The 27,888-nt window shown below is 55.1% G+C and overlaps 1 long non-coding RNA gene across 1 annotated transcript in view; it reads right to left on the bottom strand.

Annotated features, from left to right (window-relative positions):
- Window positions 1–336: 336 nt before the first annotated feature.
- LOC108176263 (uncharacterized) overlaps window positions 337–27,888 on the bottom strand; it is a 38,731-nt gene continuing 11,179 nt past the window's right edge. The window contains exons 3-4 of the long non-coding RNA XR_011386974.1: window positions 2,815–4,266; window positions 337–853 (exon numbers count right to left, since the gene is read on the bottom strand). This is a non-coding gene — a long non-coding RNA (uncharacterized lncRNA). The remainder of the gene's footprint in view (window positions 854–2,814; window positions 4,267–27,888) is intronic.

Raw genomic sequence — 27,888 nt, 5'->3', positions numbered from 1 at the left:
GTGATCTCCCAGGCGCTCTGTGACCTGCTAGGTGATCTGTGATCTCCCAGGCGCTCCGTGACCTGCTAGGTGATCTGTGATCTCCCAGGTGCTCCGTGACCTGCTAGGTGATCCGTGATCTCCCAGGTGCTCCGTGACCTGCTAGGTGATCCGTGATCTCCCAGGTGCTCCGTGACCAGCTAGGTGATCCGTGATCTCCCAGGCGCTCTGTGACCTGCTAGGTGGATCCGTGATCTCCCAGGCGCCCCGTGACCTGCTAGGGGATCCGTGATCTCCCAGGCACCCCATGACCTGCTAGGTGATCCGTGATCTCCCAGGCGCCCCGTGACCTGCTAGGGGATCCGTGATCTCCCAGGCACCCCATGACCAGCTAGGTGATCCGTGATCTCCCAGGCGCTCTATGACCTGCTAGGGGATCCGTGATCTCCCAGGCGCCCCGTGATCTGCCAGCTGATTCTTCAGAGTGCCACGGCGATGATCAGGAGCTTGGGATAAAGACAGCAAGGGAATCTCTGCCGCGGCGGTAGTTGTGTGATCTTGGACAACTCATTAACCTCTCGTGTCTCCATCTGAGCATCCGTAAAGTGGGGGCGAATATCTCTGGCTCACAGGGTCGCCAGGAGGATGGAACAGATCCTTGTTGGTAAAGTGCTCTATGGGGACCGGCTCAGAGGAGGCTCTCTTTCACTGCTGTGACGTCACTGCTGTGAGTTTCAACGGAAACAACTGAATGTTTGGAAGACATAAGCGCAAGCTGCACAAACGCTTAATGCAATTATTGTTGTTGTTATTGTGAGTAGGGAGGTGTGAAGTGCTATAATATACATAATGTGTTGTCAGACAGCAATCCCACCTGAGAAGGAACATTAAGAAAGATTAAACATAACTCACAGAACCTATCTGTTTTTGTACTCACTTCTTTCATGTAACTATGTTGGGTATAATTACGTCACTAATCAAATATCAAAATCCAGTGTCAACTAACAGAAGGTAAAACTCCCTCTGGGCTAATCCAGGGGAAAGTTTCAGGAGGTCCTGAGTTTCCCTGTAAAATTATTTAAAATATTATTTTATTTCCTAGTGCCCTTTGTCACTGATTTGAAGGAAAGAAAACGGTCGTGGGGCCGGCGCTGTGGCACAGTAGGTTAATCCTCTGCCGGCGGTGCCGGCATCCCATATGGGCGCCAGTTCTAGTCCCGGCTGCTGCTCTTCCAATCCAGCTCTCTGCTGTGGCCTGGGAGGCAGCAGAAGATGGCCCAAGTCCTTGGACCCCTGCACCCGTGTGGGAGACCCGGAAAAAGCTCCTGGCTCCTGGCTTCGGATTGGCACAGCTCAGGCCGTTGCAGCCAATTAAGGAGTGAACCAATGGAAGGAAGACCTTTCTCTCTGTCTCTCCCTCTCACTGTCTGCAACTCTACCTCTCAAATAAATAAATAAAATCTTTTAAAAAAAAGAAAGAAAGAAACTGGGTCACACACTCAACAGAACAACGGAGGCTGCCAAGCAAGCTGAGGGTGAGAAGGAGATGTTTTCCGACAGTATCTGCGGCCCCAAATGCTAAGTGGTAAAAAGTAAAAAAAAACTCAATGTAAGGAGGCGGTAACTTTTGAGGGTCAAAACAGGAACACTGCTTCAAAGAAAAGCCAAGTTTAGAAGGGCAGGTAGCAGTGTAAGACCACAGAGCCCAGAAGGTGCCCAGAGCTCTGGCTCGAGGTTCGCAGCCGGCAGAGCGACTTGATGGTTATCTGCTGGGACTGTGTTCCGTGGTTGGTGTCGCAGGCTGCACGCCCACGGCTGTCTGCAGAAGGGGCTGCAAACCCCAGGCCACAGCCACACAGGAGCCCCCAGAGCGCTCCGCCTGCCCACGAGGAGAGAAGCAGAAAGAGCAGTTGCTCACACCTGTGTCCCCGTGTCGGCCCCGCCTGCGCGGAAGGACCCAGTGCTTGTCCACCAGCCTTGTGGACCGCAGGCACCCTGCAGAGCAGGTGGCCAACAGCCGCATGGGGCAAGGCGTGTGTCTGGCCAGCAAATCCACTCCTACTCAGCTCCCTGAAAGCAGTGGCCATGGGTTCCCCAGGGCTCTGTCCCTCCCCACCTGCAGCCCCTCTGCCACATGTCCCTCCCCACTTTGCACAAAGTGGACACCCAGTTAGAGCTGGCGAAATAACAGACAAATGGCAGCAGAGAATCCGCACTCGCTCGTCCAGCTCAGCTTCCACTCAGTCAGAGAGACCTCCAGCTTTAGTCTCAGGACCCATTCGCATCCTTAAAAGTTGTGTACTCCAAAGAGCTTTTGTTGATGAGGGCTGCCGATACTTATCATGCTAGAAATTAAAGCAAAGGAGACACTGCATCACTCAGGTCTCAGGGACGGCACCGTGACACAGCAGGTAAAGCCGCTGCTTAGGACACTGGCATCCCACGCAAGAGCGCCACTTCAAGTCCCTGCTGCCCTGCTTCTGATCCAGCTCCCTGCTAACGTGCCGGGAAGGCAAAGGGTGACAGCCCAGGTAATTGAGAAACTAGGCTGGAGCTCTTGATTCCTGGATTCACCAGGATGCAACCCTGAGTGTTGTGGCCAAATGGGGAGTATATGAGCAGATGCCTTTCAAATAAATAACAAATTTAAAAAAAAAAAGAGAGAGAGAGAGAGAAAGGCTCAGTGTGAAACCAGGCTTTTAAGCAATGGGCTAGACACAGAGAACACACGCAGTGGCTGGCAGCACATACAGAGGAAGAGACAGAAAACAGGAGAGCGCAGACGTCCCCGAGTCTCTGGGTGAAAGGCACAGACACGTGTCCTGTGAAACTGACCATGGCCACCTGTGAGAGCTCAGCGCACAGTGTGCATGGCGTCCTACAGGGCACCTCACTCGGGTCACCTGGGGCAGCTCCTGCCACAGCACTGGGACACTGGGCAGTTCCTCCAGGGTACTGGTGTCACCGGGGTCGAACCTCTCGTCGAGGCTGGGGAGGGGTCCAGTGAGGGCCGCCCGGCTCCCTCCGCAATCTTCCGACCGCGGAGCACGGCTTTATCCTGGCTCCCTGCTCCTGACCCTGACTGTTAAACGGTCAGGGCCTTCTCCTTTCACAAGCTCTGCGCCCGGCGGTTCTCTTTGTGACACAAGGTTCCGTACTGAGAAGAGAGTCGATTGCATGGTTTTGTTAGACATGTCACAGGGGTGATGATGTCACAGAGCTGACCGCTGAGAAATGTCGCTTCCCGGAGGGTCCCTGTCCCCCAGGGCCGGGCCGCGGCTTGCCGCTGTGTCCCCAGGGTCCCTGGGGTCCCACACACGGATCCCTCAACACACACCTGCTGGCTTGCCTCTGGCTTCCATGTAAAGCATACAGAGTCTGTGCACGCAGATATAAAGCAGTTACCTTTGATTTAAAGTTCGCTTTTCCAGATTACACGACAGCCACGCTAAAGGGAAACTACAATGATTGCTGCTGATGCCCAACAGCCAGCAAAAAGTCACAGGGCCATAAGAACTTGCTCTTTTGCCTTTAGACTTTTTTTATTTAAAGACAAAGAAACAGACATGCCTTTCACAGGTTCATTCCCTAGGTGCCCACAATGGCCAGAGCTAGGCCGGGCTGAAGTCAGGGGCAGAGAACCCACCCTAGGTCTCCACATAGACGGCAGGAGCCCAGCTTCTTAAGCCGCCCCCTGCTGCCTCCCGTTAGCAGGCAGCCAGAGTGGAGAGCGAGTTAGGGCCTCGAACCCAAACGCTCCAAAATGAGATGCGGGTATCACAAGTGACACCTGAACCAGCGACACCAAACGCTCACTCTGGCCTTCTCGTTGCCCGTCTGGTCACTCACAGCAGGCACCGGGCACTGGGCCCTTCTGAGCCAGCTCAGGTTTTCCGGGACCTGCAGCCACAGGCGCTGCTCACTGCTGGCCTCGGCTTTCCCTACAAACTAGCAACAAGTGCGTGGTTTCAGGCTACGTACAGCAGCGCGTTCTTAAACTACAAAAAAAAATCATCTTTGCTGAAGCTTCTGAGATGGAGGCTTGGTGGCAGAATGCCCCTCCCCCCAGGGCACCTGCAAGTTCCCACGGCAATGTAGGGTCTGCCAAAACCTCGCAGGGGACGCCCTGGGCGCCGACGCTGCTGCTGAGGAAGTGAGACTGAGCAGAGGTGCGGGGGTGAGGCTGGAGCGGCTTGTCCCTCGGAGCAGAGAGCGGGCACACGGCAGTCACCCCTGCGGTCAACGAGCTGGACCTGCACGGCTGTGGGTGAAAGGGCATCCGGTTCCCTGTGAGGAAGAAGAAGAGAACATTGTAACTGCCCAGCATCCACTGCTCTGGCGTTTCCTTAGAACTTCTAAACCTAGAAAGACAGCTAGTGGGGCTGAGAGAGAGAGAGAGGGGCCGGTGCTGTGGCATAGCGGGTCAAGCCTCGGCCTGTGATGCCACCGGCATCCCATATCAGGGCCAGTTCTAGTCCTGGCCGCTCCGCTTCTGATCCAGCTCCCTGCTGATGCGCCTGTGCCCAAGTGCTCAGGCCCCTGCATCCACACGCGAGACCCAGAAAAATCCCCCGGCTGCTGCCTGGCCCAGCCCCAGCCTTGGAGGCCATTTAGGGAGTGAACCAGCAATGGAAGAGCTCTCTCGCTCTCTCTCTCTTTCCCTATAACTCTTTCAAATAAATAGATCAAATCTTCAACAGTCAAAAGGTGGAGGAGAAACACGAGTCTCCGTCTCCTCTCATCTGTTACTCGGGCACCTTGCGGCTACCAGCGCCGCTATTTCAGTGTCGTCAGCTTTCTTTGTCCTCGATGCAGAGAGGAGCCGAGCATCCTGCACGCGTGTTCCCCAGCCCCTGCCACCCTGTTCTCTCAGGTTCTTGTGGGCTGCCCCGGGAGGCACTGGCCACTTCTTTGACACCAGTGCCTCTTTCTTCGCCAGCTCTTCTGGAATCACTTCCTGTAACTTCCGCATGCCCTATGCCCCTCTGTTCATTCGACGAAGGTTTGGGGACCATGGCTCCAGAGACCAGAGTTCAGACTGCCCCCGCAGGGCAGGGTCTCGCCCTCAGTTCAGAAAGACAAAGAGTAAATGACAGACCATAAAAACCATCACTGGGGTGTTCCCAGGGAGTGAAGGTGCTGGAAGGAAAACAGCCCAGCCTAATGAGATGGAGGGAAACGATAGTGCATAGGCCAGACCGGACTCAGAACCGTGAGGAGCAGGCTGCGTGATAATCTGCAGTAAGAACATTCCAGAAGGAATTAGACATACAAGAACCTGGGGCCAGGAGTGAGCTCGGCGTGTCCAAACCACTGGAAACCTTACGTACGCCAAACAACAGAACATCTAAGCGAGAGGAAAGGGGAAAACAGGTGGAGGCCAGGACGCGTAGGGCGTCACCTTCACAGCCAGGAACAGGAATCGGCACGGCAGGCGGCGGAAGCCCGTGGAAGTATCACCAGCGAGGCGGTAGGAAGGAGCACTGTGCTTCCAAAGCTTGGCTGAGCTCTGGAGACACACACAACGCGGCTCCAAATCCCGCCTTTGCCACGCACGTCGCAAGGAAGAGAGGAAAGGCGACTAGGACATCCATTAGAAATTCCATTTTTAATAGATTTCTGATTCCAGCAGGAAAAAAAATTAGCTCTAGGCTCATACTCGGCTTGGCATATATTAAAAATCTGTTTGGAAGCAAACTGTTTTTAAAGTACCTTTGGTTTTAATTAGTTTCGCATTTTAATTTTAAGAAAGGATGAGAAACCTTAATAAGAAGCATTTTCCATTTGGGTGTTTAAATCTGCACCACGATGTTACATTGAAATAGTTTCTGGTGTGTTAATTAATAATCTTCTCAGGAACACCGCCAGTGTGAAAGGCCGCTGTGACTCACTGAGCTTCGCTGGAGCTCACTCCATTTTAAAATCCTATTAATCTTTGTGACAAATGACAGGATCATTTAATTTCCTTAAACGAGGCCTTTTTCTTTCACATAGGGGCTTTCGTCTACCTGAGCGTACGGGCTATGACAAGCCTGAAAATTCAGTTTTATTTTTCAAAATGTCCTTTGTCGCATAGTTGGCGTATGTTCAATTTGACCCCTGTTTGTTTGACCCACACACATCTGGCCATTCTTCTCCAGGTCTCCCACCAACGGTCTGAAGGCTGCTTGCTGTATGTGGAGCTCAAGGAACAAGCGTGGGAAGGAACAGGTGTTGTCTCAGGCAGCACGCACATGAGCTCTGCAGCCACACAGAAATGCACCTGCGTGCTTAAACACGGCCTTTACCCAGCTCCTAAACACTAGCAGTGCGACGGACACAGCACACTCACCGGGAACATTCAAAACACAGGTACATCAAGATCGCGGCCGTTTAAGGTGCGTGGAGAAGCTTGGGTTGGGGTGAGAAATCAGGATCTTCCGGGAGGCGACTGTCCCACCTGATCCTCCCTTCCTACTGCCAGCGATGCTGGTTCTAAAATACTCAGGTAGTTAAGGGGCGGGCATTTAACCTGGCGGCTACGATGCTGGCTTGGACAGCCGTGTCCCGTCCCAGAGCACCTGTGATGGAGTCCCGGCTGCACTCCTGACGCCAGGAGTGCCAGTGCAAACCCCTGGAAGCAATGGCGGTGACTCCAGTAGCTGGATGCCTGCCTTCCCTCGAAAGGCCCAGGTGTGAGAGCTGCATCCATTATGGTGCTGAGTCCGCTCAGCCACCAGGCACACGGGACGCGGTGAAGGAGCTGGAGCACCAGCAGCTTGCAGAGCCCACAGGAGGCATCATCAGCAAGCCTCAGGCCCCCATCGCACATCCCTGCTGCTTGAGATACTGACAACAGTGGCAGCAATCCCGGGGGCGGGGGGCGGGGGGGACACGGCCCACTAGCTGGCCTTGGTTTACCCACCCAGTAGCTGTCCCAAGTGCTAATTCTGGTGACAGCCACAGAGCAAGTGGGGAAAACAGACGCTCAGAGAGTGAGGAGGTCCTTGAGTGATGGAGGCCTCACGGGCGGATCCAGCTCGTCCCTGCATCGCAGTCCACCTGCTGTGTCGAGGCCGCTGTGATTTGGGGCCAGCAGCGGCACCGTGTCACCAGGGCTATCTGCGAGGGGTTTAGGGACTGTGGACGCACAGCCGGCAAAGGCCGGGTGAACTGCAATGCTGGTGGTGAATCAAAGTCCACACTGCCTTCACCCTTTCCCCAGGCAGAGCTGGGCTCCGCTCGTCCTCCCCTGGGAGCAGGGCTGACCTGTGCCTGCTTCGACACACAGGGGATCGTGCCGGCCAGTCCAGGCTATGGCTGCCCAGCTCAACGCGGCTTTCCCAGAGAAAACCAGTGGTCTGGCGCCTGTGTATCCCACGCATATCTGAGACACTGGAGAGTGACTGTCTATCCGAGACGCAGATGGAGCTGGGCGTCCTGGTTTTACTTGGTAGTTCTGGCAAGGAGAGCTGGAAGCTTCTGCTTTGGTTCCGGGAGCCCTGAGCTGCCTGCCGTGCAGGAAGGCTCCACGACCTTGTTGGAGACAGGTGGAGAAGCCCTGAGAAACCACAGCCAGGGCCAGTGCTGTCCGGTGGCAGGGAAAGCCACTGCCTGCAGCATCGGCATCCAGTATGGGCGCCAGTTTGATGCCCGGCTGCTCCACTTCTGATCTGGCTCCCTGCTAATGAGCCTGAGAAAGCAGCGGAGGATGGTCCTAGCACTGGGGCTCCTGCACCCATGGGGGAGACCCAAGTGCAGCTCCTGGCTCCGGCCCGGCCCGGTCCTGGCCATTGTGGTCATTTGGGGAGTGAATCAGCAGATGGAAAACCGACCTCTCTCTCTTTCTCTCTCTCTCTCCCTTTCTCTCTGTGACTCTGACTTTCAAATAAATAAATCAATCTTGGGGCGGGGGAGAAGCAAGAGAATATGCAGCAGTTGATTACATTTCAGTGTTTAAACTGAAGCACTTAATTTGCTGTAGCTCAGCCTTGCCTTTAGTTTTTTGAGTGAAAGTCGAGAGTTCTCAAACGGTTTTTAAAACATACCCTGAAACAGAAAAATAGTGCTAAGAAATATTTCCCGATCTTCACATCCGTAGGTCTTTCCTCCTACTGCATGGTGTTTCTGAAAGGATAATTTAGAATAGCTTGTTTATGATATCAGCAGATGTTGATTCATTTGCTAATTAATGATTCAGGCAAAATTGGTGCATAATTATCCAATGATAACCAATTTATAATCATGAGTTCTCTCCTTGTCATAAGCCTTATAAATTCCAGATACTTTGGGAATTTTTATTCACCATTGGTTGCTGGAGAAACTCGGAACGAGTTGGGTCGTTATTGCATCCGTCACACCCAAGCAGGACACCTGGGCTTGGCCCTCAGGCCTCCGCCCCATCTCCCAGCAACAGTCACGTGGCACCTGTGGATGCTGCCTCCCAAGTCCACGGCCCTCACTCCACCCGCTGCAGCCCAGGACCACCGGACAGTCTTGAAATTGGTTGTCCTTGGGGCCAGCGCTGTGGCTCACTTGGTTAATCCTCCACCTGCAGTGCTGGCATCCCATATGGGCGCTGTCCTAGTCCCGGTTGCTCCTCTTCCAGTCCAGCTCTCTGCTGTGGCCCGGGAGTGCAGTGGAGGATGGACCAAGTGCTTGGGCCCTGCACCCGCATGGGAGACCAGGAGAAGCACCTGGCTCCTGGCTTCAGATCGGCATAGCTCCGGTCATAGTGGCCATTTTGGGGGTGAACCAACGGAAGGAAGACCTTTCTCTCTGTCTCTCTCTCTCACTGTCTAACTCTAGCAGAGGGAGGCAGGCAGGGAGGGAGGGAGGGAGGAAGGAGGGAGGGAGGAGGGAGGGAGGGAGGGAGGAAGGAGTTGGTCGTCCTGCTGCCAGTCTTGCTCCCTGTGCTCAGTGAACAGCGTCCACGCCGTACCTCTGGACCTGTGATCGTGGCCGGAGCCCCTGCAGATGTGGCTACATGGAGGATCTTGACCTTGAGGGTTGCTCTGGGTTGTCTGGGTTCCCACATGGCCACAGAGAGGGACGGTGACGTGTCAGCAGGACGGGGAAGGGGACAGGGACGGGGGATGCATTTTGAAGATGGAGGCAGAGCCACAGCCCAGGAGATGCAGGAGACTGACGGAAGCTCAGGAGGCAGGAACGCAGGCTCGCGGTGTCACCCAGCCCTGCAGACCCTGTGACAGAATGGGTTGGTGCTGTGGCAGTGACTGATGTTGCAAAGTCGACAGCAACTGTGACAGCAGCAACAGGAAACCAGACAGAGGATGACAATGGAATTACAAGATGTTATTTCGGGGGCAAAAGAATTTAGGAAGTTCATGCACACGTTCTCCTAATATGCACTTCCATCAACTGTCTGGAGCCCCCGTGCTCTCCCGTGCGAGCTGTCCACAGTGAAACAGCTCACCTTGGACAAGCACACTTGCTCAGGTCTCTCCCTGGCATCAAACGTCTCATGTGACGTGGAAACAAAATTCAAATTTCTGACACAGCCTGGGGATGGTTCCTGTGCACATCTGTCTGAGCTGGCTCTTCTCCCCCACCTCGCTAAGCTCCAGCCCACAGCCCTTCCCCCACTCCTCCCACGGCGCTCATCTCCGCGTCCTGCAGCTCCTGAGCGATCAGAAGGTGTCAGGTCACCGTCCTGAGACCCACAGGACACGGCATCCCCGGGCCGCCTTCATGGTGATCAAGGGTCATTTGACTCGGGGTCTGTGGAGTGGGTGATGTGTACCCTACGGCCGCCCTGGCTGTCATCTGTTCCCATCTGCAGGGGGGCACACAGGCCCTGAAATCCCAGAAGGTGTGGAGCAGGGCTGTGGCCAGTGATTGGCTGGGATAGAGAGACAGGAAGACTGGGGAGCAATCGTAATTACAACGATAAGCACACACTGCTAGCAAGTGCTTTGGCAGGAGCGACACCGAGCCTCACCGAGCCTGCCTGAGAAGGAAACTGCACCGGAGCTCGCTTGCTCTTCCCTACGGGAGTGGTAGGACGATAGCATTACGCCCATTCCACAGATGTGCAAGCTCACGCTCGGACAGGGGAAGTGATGGCCAAGATCACGCAGGCCGTGAGCAATGGAGCCGCAGCTTGAACCCAAGGAGCCCGACCCCCAGCCCGCACTGCTGCTCCACGCTGTGCTAACTGCTCTTTCCAGGGGCACGGCCACGGAGAAGGGAGATTCCAACACGAGGCCTCGGTGTCCGGCATGGCCCCAGCATGAAGCCACAGCGAAAACAAAGGGGGCGGATTGTCACTCGGCTCTTTTCAAAAAGTGTACAACTTAGCCTCATGCAGAAGCTGCCGAATGCCGATTCCCCTTTTTCAAACAGAAACCAGGCCTGTGATACGCTGATGTCACACAACAGACACACGGTCAAGGTGGCCTCAAGCATGGGCCTGAACACCTCTGCCAGCTTACCCAGTGTCGCTCACCTCCTCCAGGCCAGCAGAGGCCAAAAAACTTGGCGGGGGAATAAGCAGAGACCGAGACTGGGTGGGGGGAGGGGCCTGCAAGAATCATGGCGCTTACCCGGGACACCTCTAGACAACTGTGGTCCTCCGGGGTTCGGTGGCCTTAGGCCTTGCGGTGATGAGCACGGTGTTGGGAGACCAAGAGCAGACACCAATGCCAGCTGCTCCGATGGGGCTGGCGGCATCCATGAAGCCCCACCCCCGCCCCGCAGTCCCAGATTCACGTGGATTTCTCCACACTGCGGCCAGGACTGGATCACAAGGCCACTTTTTGCTGCTGTTTTTCTCCAAACCGCACATCAAGGCCTGCACGCAGGCCTGCTTCAAGTAGGGGCGGCACTGCAGTGCCTGTAATTTTTTTCCACTGGTATGCACGAGTGTCCTAGGGGGGCATAATTTAGCTGGACATATTAAATCATGCCCTCGGCAGTCACCAGCCAAATGAATTATTGATCACTGGCTGTGGAAGCCGAGCGCATCTGCAGAATTACACTGGGAGGCAGGGACTCGTGCGCTCGCAACTCCTCTCTGGGTGCTCTGTCTACCCCGGCGCTGGCTGAGCTGACTTGCCAGGGCTTGATCGCCAAACCCTTAAGTACATGGTCTTCGGAAGCAAGGACAAATGCTGCTGTGGTGGTCACTTCAGGTGACAGCCTTGTCTCTAGGAAGAGAAAGCAAAATTGATCCTCCAGTGTTTCTATCAGCTGAACTCAACTGCCTCAGCCCCACCCACAGCACGTTCCCAGACACCCACTGAGTGACGCCCGGTCACTCTGGCTCCTCTGCTGCCCTGGCCAGGTTGGCTCACTCCCCCGACACCTGCCCACAGGGACTGCTTCCTCACCTGTAGGCGTGGAATCCCCCAGCCTCCTTAGATCAGCCCTACTACATCCCTCTTAGCGTGAGGGAAAGCTCACAGAAAGGGGAGCGGCAGCAGGCAGCGTCCAACAGATAGAGGTGTTGCACCTGTCCCTGCCCAGGTCAGACCCGAGTGGAACTGGACACGGCATGTTGTTTAGAACACGCCACAGCGTCGGAACAGCTGTTAGATCACATGGTCTTCATCAGGACATTCAGCCGTGGCAGTGGGAAAGCAGTCGCTGCACTGGGAGAGCTGGAGCCGTGCCCCGCCCAGTGGGACCCACAAGGAGTGAGCAGGCACATCCCAGGTGCTCCCACGTTGGGAGAGCCCCTTCTGTCCCCTCCGACAGCAGCATGAGTGAGTTTCCACCTGCTCTCAGTACCTGGGGTCCTGAAATGAAATGCCCAACGGTTAGACCAACGACAAGGTACTCCAGTGACTCCTGGGCAGAAGCTGGCCCGCAGAGCCAATGCACACGGCACCACCATGCACACGGCACCTCGCACAGCCCGTCTGAGAAAACACGCTCGTTCTGAGGCCACACATCAACAAATCAGTCCCTGCCAGGCAGGACGCAGACCAGTTAGTGTCGCAGAATCACAGAATGGAAGGAGACGACACTTCTCGGGGGCTGCGTCCTGGCCCATTCCTCCCCTCGCCAGCCCTGTGACCTTTGACCTCCCACTAGAGCCCCCGAGCCTTGCTTCTGTATTGTAAACACAGTAAGTTTGCTTCTTTAGCGTTGTTTCTGTCTGCACTGGACCTGGCTTTCCTACCTGGCACCGTGAAGGATCGAACCAGCACAGGATGTGGAAGCCTTGCACGCGCCCTCAGCCCATGTCAGAGACCCCGGGGGAGCGAGCGCCTTCTGATGTGTGCACCCGTGCAATGGGGACAGACACGCCTTGCCGGTGAGAAAGACAGCGATTCTTAGAGGCCAGAGGGTACACTCCTAAAGGCTGAGCTGTGTCCCCTGCACCCGCATCTCACCACCCCTGGACATGGGGACTGTCTTAGTCTGCTGAGCTGCCGTCGCGAGCAGCGGACACAGGGCACTTTGCGTTCTCGCATGGCAGAAGGCGGAAGGGTAAGCGCAGAGCCCTTCACAAGGGCCGCCCACCCACTCCTCACAGAGGAGCCCCCCTGGCCCAGTCGCCTCCTGATAGTCCCACCCCTTCTAGGCGGCCACACCTGGATCGGTAAGGTGCACAGACCGTAAGATGGACCGATGCTGTGAAGGCGGCAGGGTAAAGACAGGATGGGGAGAAGAGACCGCAGAGAGAGGAGCAGAGCTCGCGGGCTGCAGGTGCTCGGAGCGAGGCCTGAGGTTTGAGGCCAGCTCAGGGAACAGCAGAGTGGGTGACGTTCCGCGTGGAATGACGCGGAGCTGGTGGGAGGAGCCAGGCTGGAAAAGCCTGCTTGCTATCAGCCTGGCTCACGCCAAGGCTGGGTGGGTCCCAGATCCTCCTGTTCAGAGACAAACCCTCCCAGGAGGTCACAGTCATTGAGGGCACTTCTTCCATTTCCAGGCCCCACAGGGGATGGAGAGGAAAGACAGGGAGGGGGAGCCGGGACCCCTGCAGCACCCACATCACAGCTGGTAATACTCCCAGCAAATTCTCAGTAAGATCCAAAGCAATGGTTCTAACAATTCTCCCACATGACCGCCAGTGCCCAGCCTTTCCCCTGCTCTCACAGAGCTCCCACTCACCCAGGTTATTTGATAGCTGCACACACACACCTGTCCAGCCTCCCAGGGGCTGGGCTCTCCAGCACTCGGAGCTGAGAATGGGCACAGCTGTGGACAGGCTAGGGTGGGCCTGAGCAGGAATGAGACCCACAGCATGGGCGGGCACATGGGACAAGGGGCTGGGACTGTCGGACTGAGAGGCAGCCCACTCTGATGGACACAGCCCAGACCCAAGCAGATGGCAGGTGGGCAATGAGGTCACCGTCTCACTAGATGACAGCTCCCAGAGAACAGCTCTGTGGAACACACGTGAACAGGTGGCAGAGCTCCTGTGACCACAGCTGGGGCGTGAGGCCACCTGCCAATCCAGGGCAGCCCCACAAAGACGAGGAGGGACGGGAAGAGCTGGGATGCTGGCAGACGGCCAGGCAAGGGCTCAAGACAGGAAGCAGCCAGAAAACATCCACGACTCAGGAATAAAGTCAGGGCTCCAGGGACCCACACGGGACTCGGAACTCCAGTGGCTGCTGTGGCCCTGGAGCCTGAGTTCCCAGCTCTGGGGGCAGGGATTTCAGATCCGGGAAGTAAGCCCAGGCCCAGCAACTAAAACCAACAACTCTACGGTTACTTTTTCTATATAATAAACCAGCAAAATCATGCTTTAAAAAATCATAAGAAACAAAATACAAAGAAGAAATTAACCCATATTTCTTCCCCTATGGGATAGTCATCACTAATACCCTGTTGTAGGTAAATGTCCAGGGTTTTCCTATGCATAAATGCATATATATCAAATAAATAAATATATTTGTGGGGCTTACATACATACATATGCAAATTTGACCCCACAATATATCTATACCGGCAAGCTCACGATCAGCATTTTTTTTACTTAGCAACATTAAACATGTTTCTCCCATTTCAATAAACGTAGATCACTGCCATCATTTTAAAGAACAGGAAGAGGATTTAATTGATGCATTTCACTAGGCCCTGCTTCACCAGTCTCCACCGCTGACCCAGAGACTTGGCGGGCGTTTTACTTTGTGTGTATTTCCTCCGCCCAAGTTCCTCAGATGCGGGCACAGGTTTCGTTGTCCCTGTCCCCACTGAGACCCACGCAGCAGCCGCACCTGTGTGCTGACTGATGTGGGTGCCTCCACAGCATCGCCCGAGTGGGGCCTCGGACCCTCCCGCCCCAGGAAGAGCCCAGCGGCACAAACGTGCAGACCACCCGAGCTCAGCCCTCAGGAACTCCACCCACCCGCCTCCCCTGTCGTCACTCAGATCTACTTCCCTTCAATTCTCGCTCTCACCTTAAAATCTTGGCAATTTTTACATCCCACCTGAATAGGCTTTCGTTTCCAAGAATTCATATGATGGGCCACTTAAAAACTTGGTCACATCAGAAAAAAAAAAAATGGCTTCACAGAAAACAGTCAAGGCAGCCCACAAGGTTTGACGAACCGAAGAACGAGCTGTCCCAGCTCCGTGCAAAGGCCCTGGGCCACAGCTGAGCAGGAGAAGGAGCGGCCACGGCGCAGGGCGAGGATGCCGCCCCGGCACTCAGACACCCCGCACTCCAGCCGGTGACTCTGACACGTGCACGATATGGCGGGTGGGCAACGCCCAGCGTCACAGCGCAGTCTAGAAACGAGGACTAAGCCTGGACTGATCCAGGCCACAAAGTCACCAAGAGTGGACAGAAAGGGAGACCACCCAGAAGCTGCCATGGTGGATCAAGTCCACATATGACGTGAAGATGTACACGCCCTCTCTGTCTCTCACACACACACACACACAGTACACAATACACAACACACACATCCACACAGCACTCACATACACACACAGCACACACACATACACAGTATACACATACACAACACACGTATCCACACAGCACTCACACATACACACACAGATACACAGTACACAATACACAACACACGCATCCACACAGCACTCACATACACACACAGCACACAGTATACACATACACAACACATACACAGTACACAATACACAACACATGCATCCACACAGCACTCACATATGCACACACAGCACACACACATACACAGTATACACATACACAACACACGCATCCACACAGCACACACAAACACACACAGCACACAGTATACACATACACAACACATACACATACACAGTACACAATACACAACACACGCATCCACACAGCACTCACATACACACACAGATACACAGTACACAATACACAATGCACGCATCCACACAGCACTCACATATACACACACATACACAGTACACAATACACAACGCACGCATCCACACAGCATTCACATATACACACAGCACACACACACATACACAGTATATACATATACAATACACACATCCACACAGCACACACATACACACACAGCACACACACACACAGTACACAATACACAACACACGCATCCACACAGCACTCACATATATACACACACACAGTACACAATACACAACACACATCCACAACACACGCATCCACACAGCACTCACACATACACACACAGATACACATACACACACAGATACACAGTACACAATACACAACACACGCATCCACACAGCACTCACATACACACACAGCACACACACATACACAGTACACACATACACAACACACGCATCCACACAGCACTCACACATACACACACAGCACACACACACACAACACACATACACACAGCACTCACACATATACAGACAACACACACAGTATTTACATACACAACTCACATACAACATATACATATGCACACATATACACACAACACACACAGAGACACAGCACACACACATACACATGTATACACATACATAACTCACAGCATGCAAACACACACATCCACACAACACTGTCACACACAGCACATGCACACTCACAGGGCACACACACACACAACACTGTCACACATAGCACATGCACACTCACAGGGCACATGCACACACACAACACTGTCACACACAGACATGCACACTCAGGGCACACACACAACACTGTCACACACAGCACATGCACACTCACAGGGCACACGCACACACACAACACTGTCACACATAGCACATGCACACTCTCACAGGGCACATGCACACAACACTGTCACACACAGACATGCACACTCAGGGCACATGCACACACACAATACTGTCACACACAGCACATGCACACTCAGGGCACATGCACACACACAACACTGTCACACACAGCACATGCACACTCACAGGGCACACGCACACACACAACACTGTCACACACAGCACATGCACACTCTCACAGGGCACATGCACACAACACTGTCACACACAGACATGCACACTCAGGGCACATGCACACACACAACACTGTCACACACAGCACATGCACACTCAGGGCACATGCACACACACAACACTGTCACACACAGCACATGCACACTCACAGGGCACACACACACACAACACTGTCACACACAGACATGCACACTCTCACAGGGCACATGCACACAACACTGTCACACACAGACATGCACACTCAGGGCACATGCACACACACAACACTGTCACACACAGCACATGCACACTCAGGGCACATGCACACACACAACACTGTCACACACAGCACATGCACACTCACAGGGCACACACACACACACAACACTGTCACACACAGACATGCACACTCAGGGCACATGCACACACACAACACTTTCACACACAGCACATGCACACTCACAGGGCACACACACACACAACACTGTCACACACAGCACATGCAGACTCACAGGGCACACACACACACAACACTGTCACACACAGACATGCACACACTCACAGGGCACATGCACACAACACTCACACATAGCACATGCACACTCTCACAGAGCACATGCACACACACAACACTGTCACACACAGCACATGCAAACTCACAGGGCACACGCACACACACAACACTGTCACACACAGCACATGCACACTCACAGGGCACACGCACACACACAACACTGTCACACACAGACATGCACACTCACAGGGCACACACACACACAACACTGTCACACACAGACATGCACACTCAGGGCACACACACACACAACACTGTCACACACAGCACAGGCACACTCACAGAGCACATGCACACACACAACACTGTCACACACATGCACACACAGAGCACTCCCAGTTGAGGGTTGCTTGCAGGTGTGAGTAGGAGCTCAGCTCGTCAGGTGCACAGGGAGCAGAGAGCCCGAGCAGAGAACTGAAAATCCCCGAGGTGTGACTATCTGCGAACTAAAACCACAACTAAATGCCAGCCCCTCGCTCTAAGCTAGTGGCACGCCAGATCTGAACTCCCAGCCTGGGGTCGGCCCCTCGGGCCGGGTGAGGAACCAGGCAGGGAGCGCAGGAGGCCGAGCGTGCTCTGCGGAGGCCAGCCCCTCACAGTGGGCACTGACCGGACCATGAAAAAGCCTCAGGTCTCCCAGAACCAGGGGGCTGCAGCCCCACTGCACAGGTGCATCATCCCCCCGCCCCCCCGCAGGCACGCAGCCCTGGGGCCGGCCCGGCCCCACCTCCTCCTCCTCCTTTGCCTTCCACTCAGGCGGGGGAGTTGAGCAGGTGGGAGCCAGGCTCTCCACTGACAAGGGGCAACCCGAAAGCAGCGTGCCTTGGCTGTCCCCAAAGGACCAACTGACGAGGGCTGTCAACACCTTGTCATCTTGCGAGGCCTGAGAAATCCTACACCTGTTGATGGGCAATGTCAAAACTAGCAGCCCCAGGGCTGGCCTTGTGGCACTCCGGGTTAAGCCACTGCCTGCCACACTGGCACCCAACAGGGGACTTGCCGTTACGAGTCCCAGCTGCCCTGCTTCCTATGCAGTGCCTGGTAACGTGCCGGGAAGGCAGTGGAGAAGGGCCCCGGTGCTTGGGCCCCTGCCAAGCATGTGGGAGACTTGGATGCAGCTCCTGACTCCTGGCATTGGCCTGGCCCACCCCTGGCTGTTGCCACCACTTCGCCAGTGAATCAGTTGGTAGAAGATTTCTGTCTACCTCTCTCTCTCTCTCTCTCTCTCTCTCTCTCTGTTTCACCCCAACCCCATCACTCTGCCTTTTGAATAAATAAATCATTAAAAAAACAAATTAATAGGCTGGCGCCGTGGCTCAATAGGTTAATCCTCCACCTGCGGCGCCGGCACACCGGGTTCTAGTCCCGGTCAGGGCGCCGGTTCTGTCCCAGTTGCTCCTCTTCCAGTCCAGCTCTCTGCGGGAGTGTAGTGGAGGATGGCCCAAAGGCTGGGGCCCTGCATCCGCATGGGAGACCAGGAGAAGCACCTGGCTCCTGGCTTCAGATCGGCGCAATGCCAGCCATAGCGGCATTTGGGGGGTGAACCACCGGAAGGAAGACCTCTCTGTCTCTCTCTCTCTCTCACTAACTCTGCCTGTCAAAAAAAAAAAAAAAAAAGAATAAAAATGAAAATTAGCATCCCTAACACTGGGCATTCCTTCTTCTGCTTTCACTGACACTTTAATTGGGGTCTAGCACTCAGGGAAGCTAAATTTATAAAACCATGCGACGGAGCCGACTCGCCACTTCTGTAATTCACAAATCACAAAAAGTCATTTCTCTTTGTTTCAGAGGCTCGGAAGGCCAAGGCCAAGACACCAGCAGGTCTGCTGTCTGCAGAGGGCCGCTTCCTCCACAGTACCTCTTGTTACATCCTCACGTGACGGAGAGGCAGAGGACAGAGGGAAAAGACGCAGAGACGGAGGCAAGCCCCCGCGTGGACACCCACGTCCCACATCAAGAGGGTCTGGCCAGAGTCCTGGCTGCTCTGTTTCCCACCCTGCTCCTTGCTGAAGCGACTGGGAGGCAGAAGATGGTGGCCCAAGGACCTGGGCTCCTGCCACCCCGTGGGAGACCTGGGTGCCATTCCTGGCTCCTGGCTCTATCTGGCCTGGAAGCTACCGCAGTGACATGGGGATCAATCAGTGGGTGAGAGATCTCTCACTCTTCCTTTCAAATAAGTAGGTAACGTTTTTTTAAAAATGGCACCTGCAGCCCCCTAAAGCCCTTTTCAGAGGCATCCGTGCCTTCCCAAGGGTGGGGGTCCACATTCACTCACCTCCCAAGGGCCCCGCCCCTCCTTATGGCCGGGCTGGGGCTTAAGGTTCGGTGTGATTTTGGAGGGACATGTCCAGACCACAGTGAAACCTTCCCCTGGCGCATGCGTGAGCCTGGTGTCACCTGGGAGCAGTCGAACAGCGTGGCTTCCCATCAAAGGCACAAAAACCCAATCTGGACCTGTGCTGCTTTTAATCAGGAGCTGCCCGATGAGGCTGACACGGTTTCACGGGTCACGCGGCGCTCAGCTGCGGGGAGCCTCCGGGGACCTGGCCACCGAGCAGGCAAGACGCTCGCGCGCCACAATTAGGACTAAACAAGCATATGGCAGGAGAAATCTGCTTGCAGGGGAAAAATCAATATCGCAGGGGAAAGGGCCCAAATTAGGCAGCGCGAGGGCCTGCAGGACCCCCAGGGAGCAGGGCACGGCGGGAAAGCGCCAGAATGCGGCTGGGGCAGGAGTTTCCCAGCAGGCCTGGCTTCTGCCTGCAGCTCAGAGACCTGAGGGTCCTGCCTGTAGGTGATGCCCAAGCCTCCCTGGGGGTCTCAGCACACCAGGCCACCTGTGTCGAGGGCCTGATCTGTTTAACTTGGGTTGAAAGACCCTTCCCCCGGCAGGAATTAGCAGCTGGCTCGATTCTCCTCTTGGACTTCAAGGGCGGCTGCTCTGCTTCAGCGAGGATCGAGGCCCCCCTGGTGGGCCCCACAGCCAGCGGACTCGGAGGAGTCCATCAGAGAGCCCAGTGCTACAAACGACCTCTCAGCGACTGAGGCCAGGCTGAACGGCTTTGCACAAGACACCTTTTATTCCATAAGTGGCTTAAGTTGGAGCAAACAAACCTGCCGGGAACGTGTTTCTGATCTGTTGCGTGTGAACCTCGGCTGAGCAGGGGAGCTGCCGCCTCGGACGTGAGCACACAGGCGTCTGGCTGCAGCTGCGTGGCCACTGAGGGGGTTTCACTCTCTTTCCGTCCACTTTTCTCACACGAGGATCTACCGCCTGGCGCAGGTGCCACTTCAAGTTCTTGACAGCCTTCTCGTGGGTTCACACCACTAACCACGCGGAAGGTGGGACTCAATGCAAACCCACTAGGACCACCCGGAAAATGCAGCAGCAGCAGCTTCTCAAAGTTGCCCACCTGATGAACCGCGCCTCGCAACGCTCACGTCCTGTGCAGCCCCTCACGTCCTGTGCAGCCCCTCATGCATCCCCGCCAGCTGCGCAGCCCATGAAGTTCACTACCGTGCGACTGCCGAGGCAGGGTGCCAGTTTCTGCATCTGCCCCTCAAAGCTGCGGTGTGAAGATCAAGGTCAGCAGGCCAGGCCCCTCCCCCGGCCTGGCGGGGAGGCACATCCAGGCCACTGACCTGGGCTTGGCAAAGGCCAGCCCCTCCGCGCACCCCCTCACATCGTCACTCCCTCTCTTCTTAGGACACCAGGCACAACGGATGAAGGCCATCTTCACACTTTAAATTAAAACCTCTTTAAAGACCTTGCCACCAAATTCTCAGATAGTAGGGGTTAGGGCTTCTACACGTGGACGGGTGTGGTTGGGTGGGCGGAAGTCAGCCACAACAGCATCCATCATTCTCCTCTGATTCTTCCAGCTCTTAGCAAGAGCACGCTCCAGGAAGGAAGCATCGCAGAGGGCGAAGGCCACAGAGGACAGGTGGGACGGAGACGAAGAAGGGCGAGCAAGAGAGGCAGCCTGGGGACAAGGGTGCGAAGTAGCACAGTGACGCGGGGAAGAGACCATCAACGACTGAGAAGCCGACTCCTCGTGTCCCCATCATCCAGGAGAATAAGAAACAAAATAACAGCAGATACAGAAGACGGATGGACACGGAGCGGTGTGGGGAGGGGACACGGGCAGGGTCTAAGAGCAGTGTAAACACCCAGGTGTGGGTGGAAGAGAGCGAGGAACAGGATCTGATGCCGAGAACCTGAACTGCACAGTGAGTGTGCAATGCTCTCAGAGTCGCGATGGACTCCCGCCCTCCTGCCTGGACACTGCCGTGGACTCCCGCCCTCCTGCCTGGACACTGCCGTGGACTCCCGCCCTCCTGCCTGGACACTGCGGTGAAAAGGGATCGGTGGGGTAAACAGGAGGAAAGTAATGGAGCAACTTCTGATTGAAAAGAAAATTCTGCCAGGGCCGGCGCCGTGGCACAGTAGGCTAAGCCTCTGCTGCGGTGCCGGCATCCTACATGGCCACCAGTTGGAGTCCTGGCTGCCCAACTTCCGATCCAGCTCTCTCCTGTGGCCTGGGAAGGCAGTGGAAGATGGCCCAAGAGCTTGGGCCCCTGCATCCATGTGGGTGACCTGGAGGAGGCTCCTGGCTCCTGGTTTTGGATCAGTGCAGCTCTGGCCATTGTGGCCTCTGGGGAGTGAACCAGCGGATGGAAGACCTCTCTGCCTGTAATTCTGCCTCTCAAATAAGTAAATAAATCTTTAAAGAAAAAAAAACACAGAACTTTCTATGAACAGCACAGCTGGACAAACACAACGACACATGAATGAACGCACACCAGCACCACACACGTGCACTGTGAGAGTCACGGTTTTGCCGCATTTAATTAAAAACAGCATCATTAAATCATGGCATCAAGTCATTCTGCCTCGTGATTCACAAAGAATTCACAATTTCAAAATGGGAAAGCCCAGGGTCACCTCTGACTCGAATACTCTAGGAGAGAAAAAACTCCTTGGACATCTGACAATCACGTCATCAGTGGAAAGACAGTTCATAAAGAGAGTTACCAGGTAAGCGTCTTGGCCCCTACATGCTCGTCCGGAAATTATTCAGGTCCTGCAAAATGTTGTCAGGAAAATGTTCCCACGTACAAGACAGCACTTATTGCCACTCCGCACAGGGCACTCCCACACCCACAGATGCTGACGTGGTGCCCATGCGGCTGTGTCTAAGCCTGCCCCAACCTGGGTTGGGCTTCTCTGCACACATGGATTTTTAATGAAACCCTCTCGTCCACTTGGAGACGTGATCTATCTTCGACCCAGCAGTAGCACCAGTGTGGAGGGTTTGAAACCCGTCAGCACCCAAACAGACTCAGTATTATCTGAAAACAGCACCCGCCCGCTATCCTGTCTCGGGAGTACCAGGCCATTCACAGAACGCCGCCTCTCTATAAAACATCCTCCCAGTAAAGAGACAGGAGAGGTGCGGCATGGGAGAGGAGAGTCGGGTGCTCAGCCATCCCTGGCCTCTTGCCACGGGCGCGGTCTCCGTTCACCTGCTCCGTCCAGACGGAAGCCCCGGACTGGCCTGGCGTGAGCTTCACAAACCCACGCTGGGCGGCGGGCAGCTGCAGCGCTCCGAGCGTCTCCCGTGTCAGGGATGAATCAATCATGTCCAAAGATGGCAGCATCTGCCCAAACCACTTTATATCAGAATAAATGGCAGATGGCGGTGTTTTTATATTTAATCAGTTCCACCAAATGCAGTTTCATCTCTTACAAAACGAAACCATCTGCAGCGTGTGGGTGTGCAGATCTCGCTCAATGCCCACTGCTGAACCCTCACTCGGAAAGGTAAACCATACACACTAACATTTGTTGACATCAGGCACACCAAGCCCAGAAATCCTTTAAAATAAAACTTTGTGTTTTTATTAAATACGTGCATGTAATCATGCTAAATATTGACGGTTCACGTGCCTCCAAGTGAGGTTGGAGACAGGGGCTTTGTTCCCCGCCCGGCGTAGCTTTCAACCATTTCTGCCAGTCGCTCATTCTGAATTGTCCGAAAATAGTCTCACAACAGAACGGTCATTTTCTTTGCCTGGGAATCATCTTTATGAACATTTTATCTTCACGTTGACACTCTGGCTGAGGCTGTGGCAGCAGTCAACTTCAGACACACCCACACCCCCAGCATAAAACATCATTAACACATCACCCGGGGGGCTCAGCCAGATGCAAAACACAAAATGGAACACTTACTTCAAAAACGCTGGCATATGGAAAACCCCCCACTTTTTTGGCCACAGAAAGCAGAAGCAATCTTAGAACCAAGGGTACTTTTTAGACTTTATTTCTCCTAGAATTGGAAGCCAGGGTCAGTCAAACCGTCCAGTCCGGAAGAGAGTTGTTCTCACCATGAAGGGGTGATGGCTGGGGCACCATGTCCCCAGGATGGAGGGCACTGGAGGGATGGATGGTTCTGGAACCCTTAAACATAGAGCAAAAATGTTCTCAGTAGGCCAGCACCGTGGCTCACTAGGCTAATCCTCCGCCTGCGGCGCCGGCACACCGGGTTCTAGTCCAGGTAGGGGCGCCGGATTCTGTCCCGGTTGCCCCTCTTCCAGGCCAGCTCTCTGCTGTGGCCCGGGAGTGCAGTGGAGGATGGCCCAAGTGCCTGCTTCCTTTGGTTCCAGATTCTTCCTTCTTCCACACAGGTCCAGCCTGCGGGACGGGCAGTTCCCTGCTCTGAGTTCCCTCTGTGCGTGCGTGACTTTGGCCTACAAAGCAGAGGCTTGCGAGTATGAATAGCACAGGACTGGGAAACCTAACCAGACGTTTTTGAGTTTGGGGCACCAGTGGCTGTCGGCCCCTTCCTGCTGCCAGTTCTGCGTCCTGGCGCCAGCCGCGTCATCCTCTCCTCTCTCCCTGGTGGGACGCCCTCATGGCTGTCCCAGCAGTGTACATGGGTGCCTCCAGCTGCTGAGAGCGTGCTCCTGCCAGCTCCTGTGTCAGTGAGGGCTTTTTCCGCCGGTTCCTGTGTCTCGGCTCCCCTCTGTGGGGCCCTCACCCGGCGTGGGGGCCCCGGCTGCTGACTGCCAGGTTCTCACTGCCTAAAGATGCTCGTGTTGGCGTGACTTGAGTTCCTGTCACCGGAAGTGGCAGTCTGGAGTGGCTCGGTCTCATGCACGGGTCGGGGACAGATGCCCAGACAGGTGGCGGAACTGCCACGAGGATGCCACCCCCTCAGGACACTGCTGCCTGCACCGCCCCAGCTCACCCGTGTGGACGTCCAGATGAGCACCCCCCCACTCCCGGGTCCCCGTCATCCATCTTGTGGTCCCTCTTGCCCCAAATCCACAGTGAAGGAGCAACGCCATGGCTATTAGCAACGCCTGAAACACCGCCAACGCTGAGAACCCCATTCTTCTGGGAGAATGGTTTGCCACAGTGGTGATGCTTGCTTCTGATTTGCACCAACTAAACGGTTTCTGTTCCATTAATAACGAAGAAGTTAAGTGGTGGGATGCGACATTTATCGACTCGGTGTTTCCTGTTGGTGTCCACCTGTCTCGTGAAAACTCCCAGTGGAGCCGGCGCCGCGGCTCACTAGGCTAATCCTCCGCCTAGCGGCGCCGGCACACCGGGTTCTAGTCCCGGTCGGGGTGCCGGATTCTGTCCCGGTTGCCCCTCTTCCAGGCCAGCTCTCTGCTGTGGCCAGGGAGTGCAGTGGAGGATGGCCCAGGTGCTTGGGCCCTGCACCCCATGGGAGACCAGGAAAAGCACCTGGCTCCTGGCTCCTGCCATCGGATCAGTGCGCTGGCCGCGGCGGCCATTGGAGGGTGAACCAACAGCAAAGGAAGACCTTTCTCTCTGTCTCTCTCTCTCACTGTCCACTCTGCCTGTCAAAAAAATAAATAAAAAAATTATAAAAAAATTAAAAAAAAAAGAAAACTCCCAGTGGCTATGGCAGAGTGACGGACCAGAGTGATGGCCTAGACTCACCGCAGGCCCCTGGAGCAGAGGGGAGCTTGAGAGAGCGGGCAGACCCCGTCTTCCGGGGAAGCCATCGTCTGAACCACACGGTACAGGAAGGAGCTTTGGGGTCCACCCGAGCTGAACCTGCAGCGTCACTTGCTGTCCTACTCCATGTTCCTCTTCCGAAGTGTGCAGTTGGCAGGAATGTGCCCTTCAGTGCGGGACGGGGAGGAGGCAGGGACATCACGTACTCACAGCACCTGACACGGGCCTTGCTACACTGCGGGCCCTCCGTGAATGTCAATCTCCCCCTCTGCTGATTCGGAAAAGAATATCTCCCATGATACACTCGTCTACCTGCTCCCAAGTAAGTCACATAGAATTATCATATCTTCTCATACATGAATATACATAAGATGAATGGTGGAACATATTAGCATAATGAATATTCTAATTATGGCTCTAACATTAAAGCTGGCACCAAACATTAATCCCTGGGAAATACCAATTGCCAAGGATGTAATTACCAACCTGTGATGGCGTACAGAAAGGATTGAACTTGAGAAATCAAGGAGCCTTCACACTTTTCAAAACACTAGAGGAGACCTGTTACGGTGTATAGCATTTCACACACACACCATTTTCCCTTTCCTATCCCACACACACACACACACACACACACGTCATGTTACTGGGTGGATGGATCATGGATGAGGGAGTGCCGTAAATATAACTAGTGCCACCAACAGAAGACGTGCAGCAGGTTAGCTGCGGCTGGGAAGATTCCCCACTTTCTCTGACAGCCCTACATGGAACTTTGATAGAACGCTCGATGCTGTGCAGGGAGGCTGAGATGCAGAGAAGTTGGTAGTAGCAACTGCAACCGAACAGCAGCTGACGCTTTTCAGTATCAGCAACATTTCGGAAGCAGTTGGCACGCGTTGCAGGCGTCACCCCCACTGTACAAGGTGACACAGCACTTGGCACAAGTCACCTGGCTAAACACGCATGGAGCCCAGGACTGCAGAGAGGCTGTGTGCGCCCAAAGACAGACTTTGGAATGCTCAGAAACAGCTCCCACTCCCAGGCTCACGCGGGTCCATAGTCTGCAGCCATGACCCCAGCCCAGCACCTGCAGACCCCAAAGTCCCCAAACAAAGCACTGCAGGCACTCAGCAGTTCACCTGAAGCAAGTGCTTCTGGGTACCTGGAAAATAAGGTCAAGCAGGTTCGGCCGACTGCATAACCACATCCCCGGGTGCGGATCGAGGGTTCCCGTTACACCGGAGCCAGGTCTCTCCAGGCACTGCCGGGCCCAGTGCGGGTGGATAACTGATGGGGACAAATCCCATCACAGCTGGTCTTTATGGAAGACACAAAGACACGCAGAAGAACGGGCGACTGATGGGGCAGTCGGATTGTAAGGAAATCAACAAAGACATTGACCCTGCCCCACCCCCACCCCCCAGTTCCAGGCACGGGGCTGCCTGTGACACCCATGTAAATGAACAAGAACCTGAGGAGAAGGCAGTGGGCAAGCCAGCTGCCGAGCTCTGCAGCGGGCCGGAGGGCTCAGAGCGAGAACAGCCTAGCCTCCTGGCTGCTGCTGGGGAACGTCGGGGAGACGAGGCCCTTGCACAAACAGGAGTGAAAGCTCTGCCGCCTGTCCCGGGCACAGCAGGTGTCCCGTCTTTGATCCTGCAGTGCCCTGAGTCTAGCGTCTGTAGATGGGGGGAGTCTAGAAGATTCAGAAAAGGTCAAGGCCACCCCCATGACCCTCTGCCAAAAAAACCAGGCCCTTTTGTGCCCGTGCAGAGGGGCACAAGGGAGCCACAGCTGTGAGGAGGGCCGCAGGCATCCGTCCAGGACCTCCTGCCAGAACAGGTGTCAGAAAGACTGGGGTTGTAGCAGGGCCACGGCGGCCCCGTGTGGAAAACAGATGGGAGATAGGACCGCTAGGGACAGAGAAGGCGTAGACGATTTGGTTAAGAAATCCAAGCAAGAGGCAACTCAAGAGATGGGAAGGCCGTGGAACTGGGCAGGCGTGTTGACTGGTTGGTAAGGAGCACGCGGGGAAGACCAGCATGAGGGGACCTCCAGGTGTTGCTCCGGTGGCTGACTGATAAAAAGATCCTAAGCACATCCTTCTAACACACCAACCCCTAAGGAGAGGCGCCTCCTTAGAGAAGCTGCGCTGTTGACGCCCACAGGATGCATGGTATACTGGCACAGTAGTTCACAGCTCTAACTCTGAGATGTGACCTGGAGTTGCCATGCGCAGTCCTGCCAGGAGACAGTCAAGTGGACATGGGAGATGGAGACAGGGTGTGCTGCAACGTTGACACCCAAAGGGAGGTGGTGGTGCAAGTGCACTAGGAGTGAGATCCCCACCCTCAGCAGGAAGCAGCGTGCAGGGCTGGGGAGGGCGGGGGTCAGGCCACTTGCAATCGTGGCTTCCACGCTGAGCCCGAGACTCTGAGTCCTACGTGCATGGTGAGAGTCAGATGTTAAGGGTCACCCTTCCGGCGCCGCGGCTCAATAGGCTAATCCTCCGCCTTGCGGCGCCGGCACACCGGGTTCTAGTCCCGGTCAGGGCGCCAGATTCTGTCCCAGTTGCCCCTCTTCCAGGCCAGCTCTCTGCTGTGGCCCGGGAGTGCAGTGGAGGATGGCCCAAGTACTTGGGCCCTGCACCCCATGGGAGACCAGGAGAAGCTCCTGGCTCCTGCCATCGGATCAGCGCGGTGCGCCGGCCACAGTGCACTGGCTATGGTGGCCATTGGAGGGTGAACCAATGGCAAAGGAAGACCTTTCTCTCTGTCTCTCTCTCTCACTGTCCACTCTGACTGTCAAAGGGGGGGGGGTCACCCTTGTGCATCACGACCAAGGAAACCTGCCAGGGAGCCATTCCTGATATCACCTCTTTCTCTCTCTTTTTTTTTTTTTTATTTGACAGGCAGAATTAGTGAGAAAGAGAGACAAAGGTCTTCCTTCCATTGGTTCATCCCCAAAAATGGCCGCCACAGCCGGCGTGCTGCACCACCGACCGAAGCCAGGAGCC

Source organism: Oryctolagus cuniculus, chromosome 2 (assembly GCF_964237555.1).
Source record: "Oryctolagus cuniculus chromosome 2, mOryCun1.1, whole genome shotgun sequence".
Classification (NCBI taxonomy): Eukaryota; Metazoa; Chordata; class Mammalia; order Lagomorpha; family Leporidae; genus Oryctolagus; species Oryctolagus cuniculus.
The sequence above is the reverse complement of the archived record's forward strand: the minus strand, read 5'-3'. Positions and strand labels throughout refer to the sequence as shown.